General features: G+C 35.6%; 1 protein-coding gene across 5 annotated transcripts in view; it reads left to right on the top strand.

Moving 5' to 3' along the window:
- GRIA4 (glutamate ionotropic receptor AMPA type subunit 4) overlaps positions 1-13,087 on the top strand; it is a 370,821-nt gene that overhangs the window by 329,825 nt on the left and 27,909 nt on the right. The window contains exon 14 of one of the 5 annotated variants that reach the window (XR_003115686.1): positions 4,854-4,892. The exons of the other annotated variants lie outside the window; for them this stretch is intronic. The gene's annotated coding sequence lies outside the window, so the exon portion shown is untranslated. The remainder of the gene's footprint in view (positions 1-4,853; positions 4,893-13,087) is intronic. 5 annotated transcript variants of the gene reach the window in all.

Here is a 13,087-nt window from a genome sequence, read left to right on the forward strand (position 1 = left end):
TTACAGGCTTGAGCCACCGCGCCCGGCCATAATGAAATAACATACATCTGAGATATCTGACACAAATATACAGTATCATACACCACCTGACAATATCTGAATTGAAAATTGCCATTCAGCTCTTCAAAAAATCTAACCCTAGTCCTGAGCCTTCTCAGAAACAGGCATTATGTTGGTTATGAGAAGATTTTGTAAATAATTTTTATATTAACAGAAGTTAGAAGTTAGAAAATATTGTTTATCCTCCCTAGCATCAAAAAAGTCTTTTTTTATGATTGAATGTGGTTTCTTTTAAATGGACAAATTTCATACTTTATGAAAATCTAAAAATATTTGTTAACAGATGTCCACAGAATGAAATATACTTTGAAAAAGTTTGCGAAGCTATTTTAATACATACCTTTAACATCACACAATTCAAAAATAAAGAAAATTTAAAGGCACAACAACATCCCTAGTATCTAACTCCACCTTTCAACGTACACAATACTGAAGTGTTAGAGAAAACTATCATTTTAAACACCATCAACCACACAAAGTCGTATTATATCCTGTTGAAGTAAACTAGATTTTAACTGAGCTTTCTTTATTTTTTTTTTAAATTCTGGGGTACTCAATGAAGAAGTTGACCCACAGATAAGTTTTTACAGAAATATTAAACATTCAATCAGTTTTCTTTAAGTGCTAAATATTTGGGAGTCAGCCAGAATAAGAATTCAATTGCAGTCAATCAAACAAATGTGACACAAACAGCTTCCCACTTTCAAAGGCAATATGAGAGTATATAGCCCACTCTCTATTGTTGCTTCCCTACACAGAGGCCTATATAAAAACTGGTAAGAGCTACCAACAGGGCCTCTGCTATTGTAGAAGAGTGATTGTTTTGTATTTGGTCATGATAGATATGCAGCTTCTGAATATTTCTTTTTGAAATAGTAACAGGCCAAAATCCTATTAGTAACTAAGAAAAGACATCATCAGTCCTAGTCCCTAAATTCTCATCTTTTCAGACATTTGCAACTAGAACCACACACACACACAAAAATCATAAAAGCATTATCAGCAAGTATAGCTATTTTGCATTGCTAGTGCCTTTAGCATAAAAAGTAAATTTTTTTCTGAAAAAGTATGAATAAAAATTTAAAATGAAACCATGTATCGAGAGTCCTAAGACAGTCCCCTAACCTTTGGCTTACATTTGAAGCTAGTCAGAGGTAAATAGAATTGAATAGGACCCAGGAAAAGTTGACTTCAGATTGTCTCCCAGAGGAAAAAGGGCATAGGACTAAAAAAAAAAAAAAGAGTTGCTTTCTACTAAGTGATACAGTAATAATATTGTATAAGCCATAGAATTAGTTAAATATGTCATTTAATTTTCTTTCCAAATTGTCCACTTTTAAAAGATTATGCTTAAATTTAGCTCATATAAATACCAAAAATTACAAAGCAGCATATTTAAGTGAAACAATAATAGTACAGTTCAGCATTATACTTTTTGAACCACTTCCACATACATATATATTTTCACTTGCTGTGTTAAACCCTCTTATGATGTTGTTTTATTATAGAGGAAGGCACTGTATAATAGACTTACGTGACTTGCCCACAGTCCTACAGCTGAGACTAGAAATGAGATCTTCTGACAATCTCTGGTGCTCTTAGGGGAGAAGAACAAAAAAAGTACATTTTAGTACAAACATAGATTCACTCTGAAAACTTACTAAACAGTTTTTGTGACGCTTTCATGCTGCAGTTTTAGCAACACATAAATTCAAGGCATAGTGAAAATATGCACATAGAGCTCAACGTCCATAAATTTTAGCTTATTTTAAAAACCAGATAAACTCTTGTTGAGTTGAAAAAATTATGTACCTTTCAGGTCAACATAAAAATTTTACAATTAAAACTGCTTCCCAAAAATGCAGGGAAATTGGCTTATGATCCCTGACATCCGACTTGTTCAAGTAAACGTAGAAGAGATTTTCACATCTCTTGGACAGGAAACAATGATGTGACATCTCTATTTCCTTCCCACTTTGAGAGTCTGAAATTCTGCGTATTACCCTAGGTCCTCTTAAGGAAAACAACAAAATTCTCATACCTCTTTGAAGTTGTGGACACTTAATAAGACTGAGAAAAAATTCATTCTCAGAACTTCTATAAAAGCTCAGCTGTGTGGCCGGGCGCGGTGGCTCAAGCCTGTAATCCCAGCACTTTGGGAGGCCGAGATGGGCGGATCACGAGGTCAGGAGATCGAGACCATCCTGGCGAACACAGTGAAACCCCGTCTCTACTAAGAAATACAAAAAATAGCCGGGCGAGATGGCGGGCGCCTGTAGTCCCAGCTACTCGGGAGGCTGAGGCAGGAGAATGGCGTGAACCTGGGAGGCGGAGCTTGCAGTGAGCAGAGATCCGGCCACTGCACTCCAGCCTGGGCTACAGAGCGAGACTCCGTCTCAAAAAAAAAAAAAAAAAAAAAAAGCTCAGCTGTTTTGGAATTTAAGTAAGTCACTTGTTTAGTAAATAGCTGCTTTTATTGCAGCCTGTCTTCATTATGAAATGGAAAACTACCTAAGGAAAGCACTCCTCTGTAAGAACCAACATAGCTAGAAATAAATGCAGGTCTTTTATGCCTGTGAAAACAGACATTCAAAATTGCTTGCTGACATCAAATGTTTGGCACGGTACAAATCTGACAAAATTCATTGGATTATACAAAAGGGGGAATAAAACAGCAAAAGTGAAGCACAGGCCTATAAAAGGACTTGTTTTGATTTTTTTAGAACAAAACTTCTATTTCCATATCTAGATATGATTTTAAAAATTGATCCACATAATGTGGTAGCCTGTGGTGTTTCAATATGAAATACCTGAGAAGGTGATTACTAAGGGCATCACAATAACCCTAACAACTTCAGCACTACCTAATTTCTTTTTCATTTTTCTCCTCATCACAAATAGCAATCACTTTATGCCCTGAAGCATGAAGACTTCACAGCCACTGTAATTTTACCCAATCCAGGCAGTATACCTATAGTTATTCTTATTCATAGATTCCCAGATCATTTCTAAATATAAAGATATCGTCTTTAAAACTCTGTTACGTAAGTGATTACCATGGATGAAATAGGTGTTTCATACAATACAGTTTACTTTTTCTCATTTTAAGCACAGCTTTACCATCTCTGCAGGTATTTGTTTCACAAAAACAGGAAATTCCTCTCTCTCTCTCTCTCTCTCTCTATATATATATATATATATATATATAGGAATTTATAGTGTTTCATAGATAAAAGGACTGGTTTGTCAAAATAGCCATTTTTAGAATATTTATTAAAAACAATGAATGAAGTTAGATTACCAAGGAAGAACACAAAGGAACCCACATATATTATAGTTGGAGGAATTACATCATGCCATATTTGTATCATGAAACTTTAAGATGATTAAAGTTCACAGGTTAAATCTAACACTAAATAAATGGTAATAGTAGTAGATGGAAACAAGATATCATTGTACAACATAGAATCTGCCATAAAGTGTTTTTTTCCCTGCACATTTTCATAATGGCTGTTAGAGTAATGATTACAACATCCCTCATTTTTATGTCTCTGGAATATACTTTGACAAACTGAAGTTTCAAAGTACATCCATTATCTCACCTGATGTCATTTTACTTGATGAAGAATTTTAATAAGTTACCCAAAGTTAAATAACAATAGCACATGATCTTGTATGGGTTCAGGCTCATTCTTGGTCTCCACTCTCCTTCATGTCTCACAGAATTCAATCAATTGTCTGGTATTTGTTTTTTATGGGAGCCAATCACCCACCATCTCTGAAATTTTGCCAAAGGGTAACTAGGACCTGATTCTAAGCTCTGTTAATTAGACAGCAGCCTCAACAGAGATAAAGTAATTCGAATAAGAAAACACCATATCAGAGACTACATAAATGAAAACAATAAAAAGGAAATAAAAATTTAATAACGACTATGTACCACACCCATGTATACTGGAACTTGATCCCCCTAACTCCTTGTAGTTGTTGCTTTTATCATCTGGACAGATGCTGCTGCTGCAACTCAGGTTAAATAGCTGATGAGTGACAGAAGTAGAACTGGAGCCCATTACTGTCTAGGTCCCAAGCCCATGAGCCTCTCACTATGTTGCCTTGTTTCTCTCCAAAGTCACAGAATCCTACTTAAAGACAAATAAAGAAAAAAAAAATCCCATCTTTATTCATCCTGCCATTTCCCACTGTGAAAAAATACAAGCACATAGTGTCGGATAATATCCATTTCCCAGATGTTTTTCTAGCTCTCCCATCTAATGACCGTTTAATTCTTTTTTTATTTTCACAATAATTATTGTTCATATCAGATTTAGTATTGCTTCAATCATGGTGCTGCTTGTAGCACTATCATTTTACTCTCAAAAGACAAAAGAAGGTCAGGGAGATGAGCTGAGAACACCCCAGCATACCCCTTCTTCCTAAGGAACTCCAGGTGCTCACCATGATGCACCCTCCATTATTCACTCCAGCTGACAAAAATTACCCAAGCAATGCCCTTCTGTGAACTTCTACTCTAAGCCAATTTCAAGGTATTAGAGCTCTCTGGCAAGACAGACTGAAGGGCAGACAATATTTTTTTCCTCTTACACAGCTAATGTTCGTTCCCCTTTGGCTTAATTCTTAAAATGGGTTTTAAATTCAATTCAGTGAAAGCCCCAGTATATCAGACATTTGATAGTGTCTTGTGAGACCTGAGGGAAGGGTTGACCAGAACTGAACTTGACTTTAATACAAGACCATGTTCTATTTTTGTTTAACTTTGGGTATTTCTCCCCTAGGAGGAGGACAGAGGAGAACTAACCAGCTCCAGGACTAAGGTAAGAGGGGAGTTTTCTTTCAAAAGAATGGCTTCCATCCATTTGAAGGAAACCCCTCCCCCACCTGTTTTTTAATCCCTTTTTCTTTATACATTTGTATTTTTTAACCCACCAGCATAAGGAAACCAGCTTGCCACTTGTGCATAATAGTCATTTGAACATTCACTTGCAAATGGTATAGCAGGAAAAAATAGAAACTTTCACAGAAGTCATATCAGTCATATGCTAATGCATTTATGTTTTCTATCATCATTAAATATTAGTACCAGTCTTCCATTAAGGCTTAGATACTTGCATAGGCCTTAGAAAATTTTTATCAGCTGTTAATTTCTCTATTTGGAGAATATACGTAGTTACTATCAGTCAAACCATAGTGGTCACAAAAATATCAAAACTAAAATCCAAAGCATTTTTATACAGAAATATATCATTATTAAGACAAAATTAATAAAATTAATCACTAATATGATTTTAATGATATATATTTGGAAATATGATCAGTCTGGACTTTTGGGTTGAAGCTATACAAACTGAATGAGATTTTTAAGGTACCATAGGAAAACTGTGGTTAGAAAAATAGGAGGAAAGGGAGGAAATATTTTGTTAAGCAGCCTCTCTCCATGCTTATACACCCTCTTCCCAGGCCTCTTGTATATTTATTTTAATGGTTTTCACTATAACCTCTCACTTTTTGTGTTGGCTGTCCATAGAAATCATTAATATTTCCTGACTTCGGTATTCTCTTTCAAATTAGTCTTTCCATAGAGCAAAACCAAGAGGAGAAACAAGTGAGAGAATTTAAAGGGGTGGTGCAGTGGCTCACACCTGTAATCCCAGCACTTTGGGAGGCCAAGGCAGGTGGATTTCTTGAGCCCAGGAGATTGAGACCGGCCTGGGCAACATGGCAAAACCCCATCTCTACAAAAAAAATAGAAAAATATTAGCTGGGCTTGATGGTGCATGCCTGTTGTCCTAGCTACCCAGGAGGGAGGATTGCTTGAGCCTGGGAGGTAGAGGTTTCAGTGAGTCATGATCATGCCACTGCACTCCAGCCTGAGTGACACAGCCAGACCCTGTCTCAAAAAAAAAAAAAAAAAAAAATGAAATAAATTAAAAAATAAATTAAAACATCTAGAAGTTGAGATAGAAAAAGAAAAATAGACCATATGGATTATGAAAGGCACCAGCTTCTAGATCCTATTCAGCAATAATTATTTGTTATCATTTTCCGCCAAAGAAGCTAGATCTTGTGTGACTCAAGTAGATTTTAGGAAAGTTTTAAGATCAGGTAACAGAGACACTTGGGGCTCAAGAAGAAGAAAATTTTAGGAAAGGAGAAAAAAAAATGTACCAAAAAAATGAGAATTCAGGCAATTTGTTGCAAAAAATAAAGAGTCATCATCTTTCAGTAATACAGGTCTACCATTTTGCTACAAACGTGTTTAGAAGCCTTGCATATCCTTAAAGTTGGATTGTTAGAGCATGTAATGAAAGAAAACCTTTCCAAAGGATATGTTTTTGTTAGAGGCTATTGTTTTCTGAGCAGGAACAATAGTGGCTATGTGATTAGGAACTTACATGAAAAGATACATTCAAAATAAATTCATTTTAACATCAAAACATAGTATCTATTATGTAGATAAGTGTATTCTAATGGTTATCAAATCCAGAAACTTAAGCATTAAACTTTTAGAACATGGCATATTTTGTTGACTGATTGTCTGACAAAACCTAATTTTGACTTTCTCACTCACTGACTTCTTTAATGAAAAGTACAGGATATAGTTGAATCACATTATTTATTCTTAATTTATTCATCCTGAATTTTAAGATGCAGACACACGGACTCTCCACTGAAGCAGTCACACAAAAGAATGAAATTGTCACAACATTGTCAGCGAACTCTTTATATGTTGGAATTTGATGTTTACATGGACATTTGTTATATCAGGAAGATTTGTTGTACTTTGAATTCTTATAAAATACTTCATAGAAATCTCACTCAGGGAAACAATTGGTGGTAGTTCTACAATGACTTAGCTCTTTTGGATAGCAGAACGTTGAAATGAAAGCACCATTTTTCTGTTTTGTTGCTTAGTAAAAAGCATTGATTTATAGTACTTTCACTCAATTTATTAAGTATATTTAAAATAGTTCATGAAAGTGTCCAAACTAATAGCTTAAGATACCCAACTTCTGACAAGTAGCAAATAACTGAACGACCATGTAATATGTGTAATATGTTCTAGTATTCACACCAATAGAAGCAAATGTAGGTGAGACTATTTTAAGAATTTAAACTTTTTGTCACTTTTTGAAATTTGAGTTGTTTAAAAAACGGGCATTAGAATATATTTCTATTTTGAAATATGACTATGAGCCCTCTTGCTTTCAAAATAAGCTGCTTTGTATCTTCACTTAGAATCTCATAAACTTAAAATATTTAAAGACTCATGGATTTAGACTCCTTAAGCTTCAACTATTTTCAGAGAGTAACAGAAAAGCTACGTATTCTCATAGATGTGAGTCCCCATGTATCTGAACTTTGAATAAAAAGCTCAGCTTCCCTTCATTAGCTTGTAATCTCTGTTTCTGTAAGAAGTACTCTTAGTTTGTAATTCCTATTTCTATAAGCAGCACTGTTTTTACTAAAGTTTCTTCTCTAATTTGTGTTGCTTTCCAGCCTAAACAAAATCCAGGCCAAAAGCTCTGATAGGTGAAGCAAGATCAATTAAAACACATTTTAAGTGATAAGAGCAATATCCAAATGCTGGCCTCCTGCTAAGGAACCTGAAATCTTAAATGAAAGAAGAAAGTGGGAACTTTTTATTTTTAAATTTTCACTCTCAAGAATTTAATGGAAAATTTATAGTCTTTGTTTGTGAAGTTTAAATAGATTCATTTAGTGAGTTAAATACATATTAAAATATGCAGTGAAATAAATCTTAAACCAGAGTTGACACTTAGTATCTGTTGGTAATAAATGTAATTTTTAATTTTTAAAATAAAGATAAATCATGTTATTCTAAGAAGTAAATTTAGTAACAGAATAATTTTCTTTTCTTTTCTTTTCTTTTTTTTTTTTTTTTTGGAGATGGAGTCTTGCTTTGTCACCAGGCAGGAGTGCAGTGACGTGATCTTGGCTCACTGCAACCTCCGCCTCCCAGGTGCAAGCGATTCTCCTGCCTCAGCCCCGAGTAGCTGGGACTACAGGTGTCTGCCACCATGCCGACTTGACTTCTGTGTTAGACAAACCCAGCTTCCTGTTTCACTTTTGCCACTTCCTAGCCAATCAACTTTAGGCCTCACTATCCTCATCTGTAAAATGGAGATGTAATCCTACCATATGGGATCGTTGTAAAGATTCAGTGACAATAATAAGAACTTCACACAGTGTCTGGCTAAATAAAATATAATACAGTTATAATTTAAAAGTGTATGTAAGCTAAATTGTTGAGAAAACTTGAATGTCAGAAAAGTTAGAATAATATCTTGGAGGCAATCATGAATTCCTGAAGACTTTTGACAAGGCATTCTAAACAAGCAGAGAAGCAAAGTTATTCTGACTCTGGGTAGCAGAGGATGGATTGAGAAAGCCAGTGGATCTGGTCTTGGGTGATAAAGCCTTCAACTAAAGTGATGCCAGTTGAAAAGAAATGAAAATATGAATATGAGAGTCACTTGTCATAAAAACAATTCTTAATGGATAATTGGCTAGAGGAAAGGAAGAGAAATGAAAATTCAAAGATGAGACTGAGTTTTTGTGGTTGGGCCTTATTATTTTGGCATTCCTTTTTACACTTCTGTTTCTTCTGTGTAGAATCTCCTAAGCCATGATACTGAAGCTTCTATATGGTACTGTTCTTGGGAGCCAAGATTACATGTCTCAAAAGATTAGAACTTAAATCAATATGAACTTTGTATGTGTGAAAAAAAAGACATTTTATCTTTGGAAGAAAATCCTACCATCTAGTTAAATCAAGTCATTTCATCTAGATTACTGGTAATGCTTTTCAAAGAAAATTATCTGCTACCCTTCCTTCTCGGGTATTTAGGATGTATCTGTTCAGCTGACAAGACCACCTGCCTTTCAAGTTTTTTCTCAGCTCAAAGAGTATTTAGCCTGAGAGGATTGAAACTGCCATCTTACAATGGCTTCCAAAACTTAATCAGGCATAGACCCTACCAAGCCTGACAAACTTCTCAGGAAAAAGAAAATTTCCCACAGAGCCATAGAAGGATGAATATAGTTTAGCTACACAGGGAAGAGTCATGATAGGAAATAAAAGGTATCCTGGTACTGTAGGAAGAGCACTGGACCAGAAGGCAGAAGACCTGCACCCCAGCTGGGCTTTGATGGACAAGTGACCTAACTTTCATTAGGCCCCAGGGTCTGCATCCTGGGATGCAGACCCTGGGGCCTAATGAGAAGGTTGGGCATAACCTCTTACCTACATTTTGATTCAAAAATTCTGGGATTCTAAGTCTTTAAAGCAGTTGATGAAAGTTTTAAAGCAGTTGATGAAAGTCAGCAAAGGATGGGAAAAGTAAAGATGATCTGTGGACCATGGAATGGAATTCTGGAAATCACATAAGGAGATGAAGAGGCCAGGCGCGGTGGCTCAAGCCTGTAATCCCAGCACTTTGGGAGGCCGAGACGGGTGGATCACGAGGTCAGGAGATCGAGGCCATCCTGGCGAACACGGTGAAACCCCGTCTCTACTAAAAAATACAAAAAACTAGCCGGGCGAGGTGGCGGGCGCCTGTAGTCCCAGCTGCTCAGGAGGCTGAGGCAGGAGAATGGTGTGAACCCGGGAGGCGGAGCTTGCAGTGAGCTGAGACTGGGCCACTGCACTCCAGCCTGGGCGACAGACCGAGACTCTGTCTCAAAAAAAAAAAAAAAAAAAAAAAAAAAAAAAGGAGATGAAGAAATCAAGAGTCGGAGACAGTGGGGGAGTCCACACAGCAAATCACGGTACAGGCAGGGCATCTGCATGAAAGACACAGTACTGTTGAACAGTTCACATGCGGTTTATGTAACAGAGACCAGTTCCTACATTTTAAAATTGTATTTTACTTACTTTAAAGTAAATTTACTTTAGAATAATAATAACCACAACTTGAAAAATGAATGCTATTCAGAGATAACTTGAAGCACTTCACTAGCTAGCCATGGTCTCATTTGAAACAAAACTCTCATATGTATAATTTGAGCACAGTGATAATAACAAAGGAGTGGCCTGAGGCAGGGACTTTACTGAGTATAGTCTCAAACAGCACCCCAAGGCCACCACAAATAAATAAAATTTATGGTATGAAATATGAATAGTTGATATTTTCTCAATATTATATAACTAAAAGCATCTTTTCACAGTTTTTTTAAAATTTTTATTGGTTTCACATTCAGTATTTAAAAATGGGAGTGGGTGTGGTGGCTCATGCCTATAATCCCAGGCAAGTGGATTGCTTCAGCCCAGGAGTTCAAGACCAGCATGGGCAACATGGCAAAACCACGTTTCTACAAAACATACAAAAGCTAGCTGGGTATGGTGGTGTGCACTTGCAGTCAATCTTAGCTACTTAGGAGGCTGAGGTGGGAGGATCACCTGAGCCTGGGGAGGTCAAAGCTGCAGTGAGCCATAATCATGCCACTTCACTCCAGCCTGGGTAACAGAGTAAGACCCTGTCTCAAAAGATAAAAATAATAAATGAAAATGTTCTGCATGTGATGTAGCTGTACAACGATCATAGATTGAGCCTAGTACCTTGGAAATCCCTTCTCAATAAATCAGTCTTAAAACCTCTGCTCTATTAAAATTCTGAGCCACCAGGTGTCATAGAAATGTTTTTATTTCTCTTACCTTTAATAGACAGACTTGGAAGTCATCACTATTTTTAAAATAAATGTTATTCGAATTTAGAATAGATATCTTTTTAATCTGTGTTCAAGTTGCCCTTCCAAGGTCTGTGAACCCCTGAAATTATGTATCAGTCTGGGGTTTTGTAAGTTTGTGCATCTCTTCCTGAGAAAGTATTTGTAGTTTCATGGAATTCCAAAAGAGATCCATGACCCAAAGTAAGTAAGAAAATTCTACTCTGTGACCTAAAATTGACAAAATCAAGAAGCTAAGCTTCATGAAATATTTGTAAATATTACCTAAAAAATACTCAACACTAAAAATATACTTAAAAATTTCAATGATCACAATCCCTAGCTAATGCTCTGGCTGAGTTACTGGGAGACATCCTCACAAAAATCACAAAGCTCCTTCAAAGAATCACATTCCTCACACCCATGTCTCAACTAGAAATTAATCGTGCAAATTCCAATGAACATGCAATCTATCGACAATTGCTGGAATCCAGGCAAGTATCTGTTTAACTTGTTCAGCTCTCCTTGACTCAACTTGGAATATGAAATACAAAGGTTTCCACACTAACTTAATTACATATATGTCATCCAAAACTCAAAGCAAAGACACTAAATCCTTCCTTATCAAAGGAGTTTTCAAGTGCTCATTGCAAATCATGCTGGGTCTGAATTGTCTTTCCACTTACAAAATTTTTTCTCTCCTTATTTTAATATTAAATTCCTGATCAATAGTACCATTTAATGTAAATCTTATTTGTCATTGCATAGGCAAACTGGAGTAAAAACTCATTATCTTTTCTAAAAACTTTTTGCATATATATGTAGAGCAATCTAGCCCAAATTCTGCCTTTGGAAATGAGTGCACAAATCCAATGAAGCAATAAGAGCCTTGTGCTTGTCTACTGGAAGGAATAATTTGGGAAGAAAAGTAATAGCACAGCTACAAGTTAAATTGAAAACTTAGTGGAGCATTGATAATGCTGAAAACTGGCTACTCTTCGAGGCCTAAATAGTTGATAAAGGGTAGAATTGTGAATGCAAAAGCCTTTCCTTAAAATTGGACATATTTAGTTCTTAACTCTTCATCATTTGACAGCCTATTGATTCTTATTTACTTTTTGTTTTCTTGATTAATAAAATAGTCATTTGTTCTCAGTAGGTCATTAATTGACATTACACAGAGTTATGGGGTTTGTTGTAAATTCTCAGCTTTTTTGCTAACTTGCTCCATTCACCTTTATTTGGAGGACATCATTAATTAAACTACAAAAGTAAATTCTACATGATATTTGCTTCTCTCTACCTATTTCATCTTGTTATATGGAATATGCATAGAATTTTTGTGAAAATACTGACAATGCAGCTATCATTTAATAACAGAATGAATAGTCTATGTAGAGTTGGTTATTCATATTTCATGAAATTACTATTTTCTTATTAGCATGGTTCTGGGAAAACTATAGCACCTATATATGTATATACATACACACACACACACACATATATATACACACATACACACACACACACACACATATTTGTTGCTCACGAAGCTTAAATCAAATACATTTTCCAATCTGGAATTTTAGTTTGATTTCAAGAAAGGTATAAAATAAATATGTAATGTGATAGAATATAAAAATAAATCGTATTTTTTTAAGTCCTACAAACAAATCCAAAAAAAGACTTTTTCTTAGGGTCTCTAATACTTGTTAGGGAAAGAACATAGTTGCTAGCCATACATCTCTTTTTCTGAAAACAGAGATAAAAGCTTTTTCTTTTTTTGTAAATAGCCCACTTAGCAGGACTCAAGCCTATTCAGTCACATTCATTTAATTCAGCCTAAGGGAAAAGACTCACCTTGTCTATATAAATATGTGTGAAACAGCAAGTCTTCTCCCTAGGTCCCTAAGAGTTCTATTAACCTCCTGTAGCTCCTATTTGATGGGGTATGTCTGCTAATTGATGCATTACTCATACTTCTCTGCCTGACCTGTTCCCATCAAATAAAGGAGAGCCCTCATAGAAGTCAAATACATCACATGTCCTCCAGTCTGTGACTAGAGGGACAAAACCAACTGAACCAAAGCAAACCACATAATCAGAAACAATAAATGTTTTTCTAAGAACTTTAAGAAAACACCTAATTTATACCTCAAATTTTATTTAATTCAAAATAGAATATATTTTTTTGCCTTGAATAAAACAATTCCATTAGGTGTTACATTACAAAATAACTGAAAGCTTTGTTTGTGTTTTACTAATTAATACAGTATCACCTCCCACTGCCCAGAAAATTTTGGGTGTGTGGGGAGGCATAAAG

The sequence above is a fragment of the Theropithecus gelada genome, chromosome 14 (assembly GCF_003255815.1).
Source record: "Theropithecus gelada isolate Dixy chromosome 14, Tgel_1.0, whole genome shotgun sequence".
In the NCBI taxonomy this organism is placed as follows: Eukaryota; Metazoa; Chordata; class Mammalia; order Primates; family Cercopithecidae; genus Theropithecus; species Theropithecus gelada.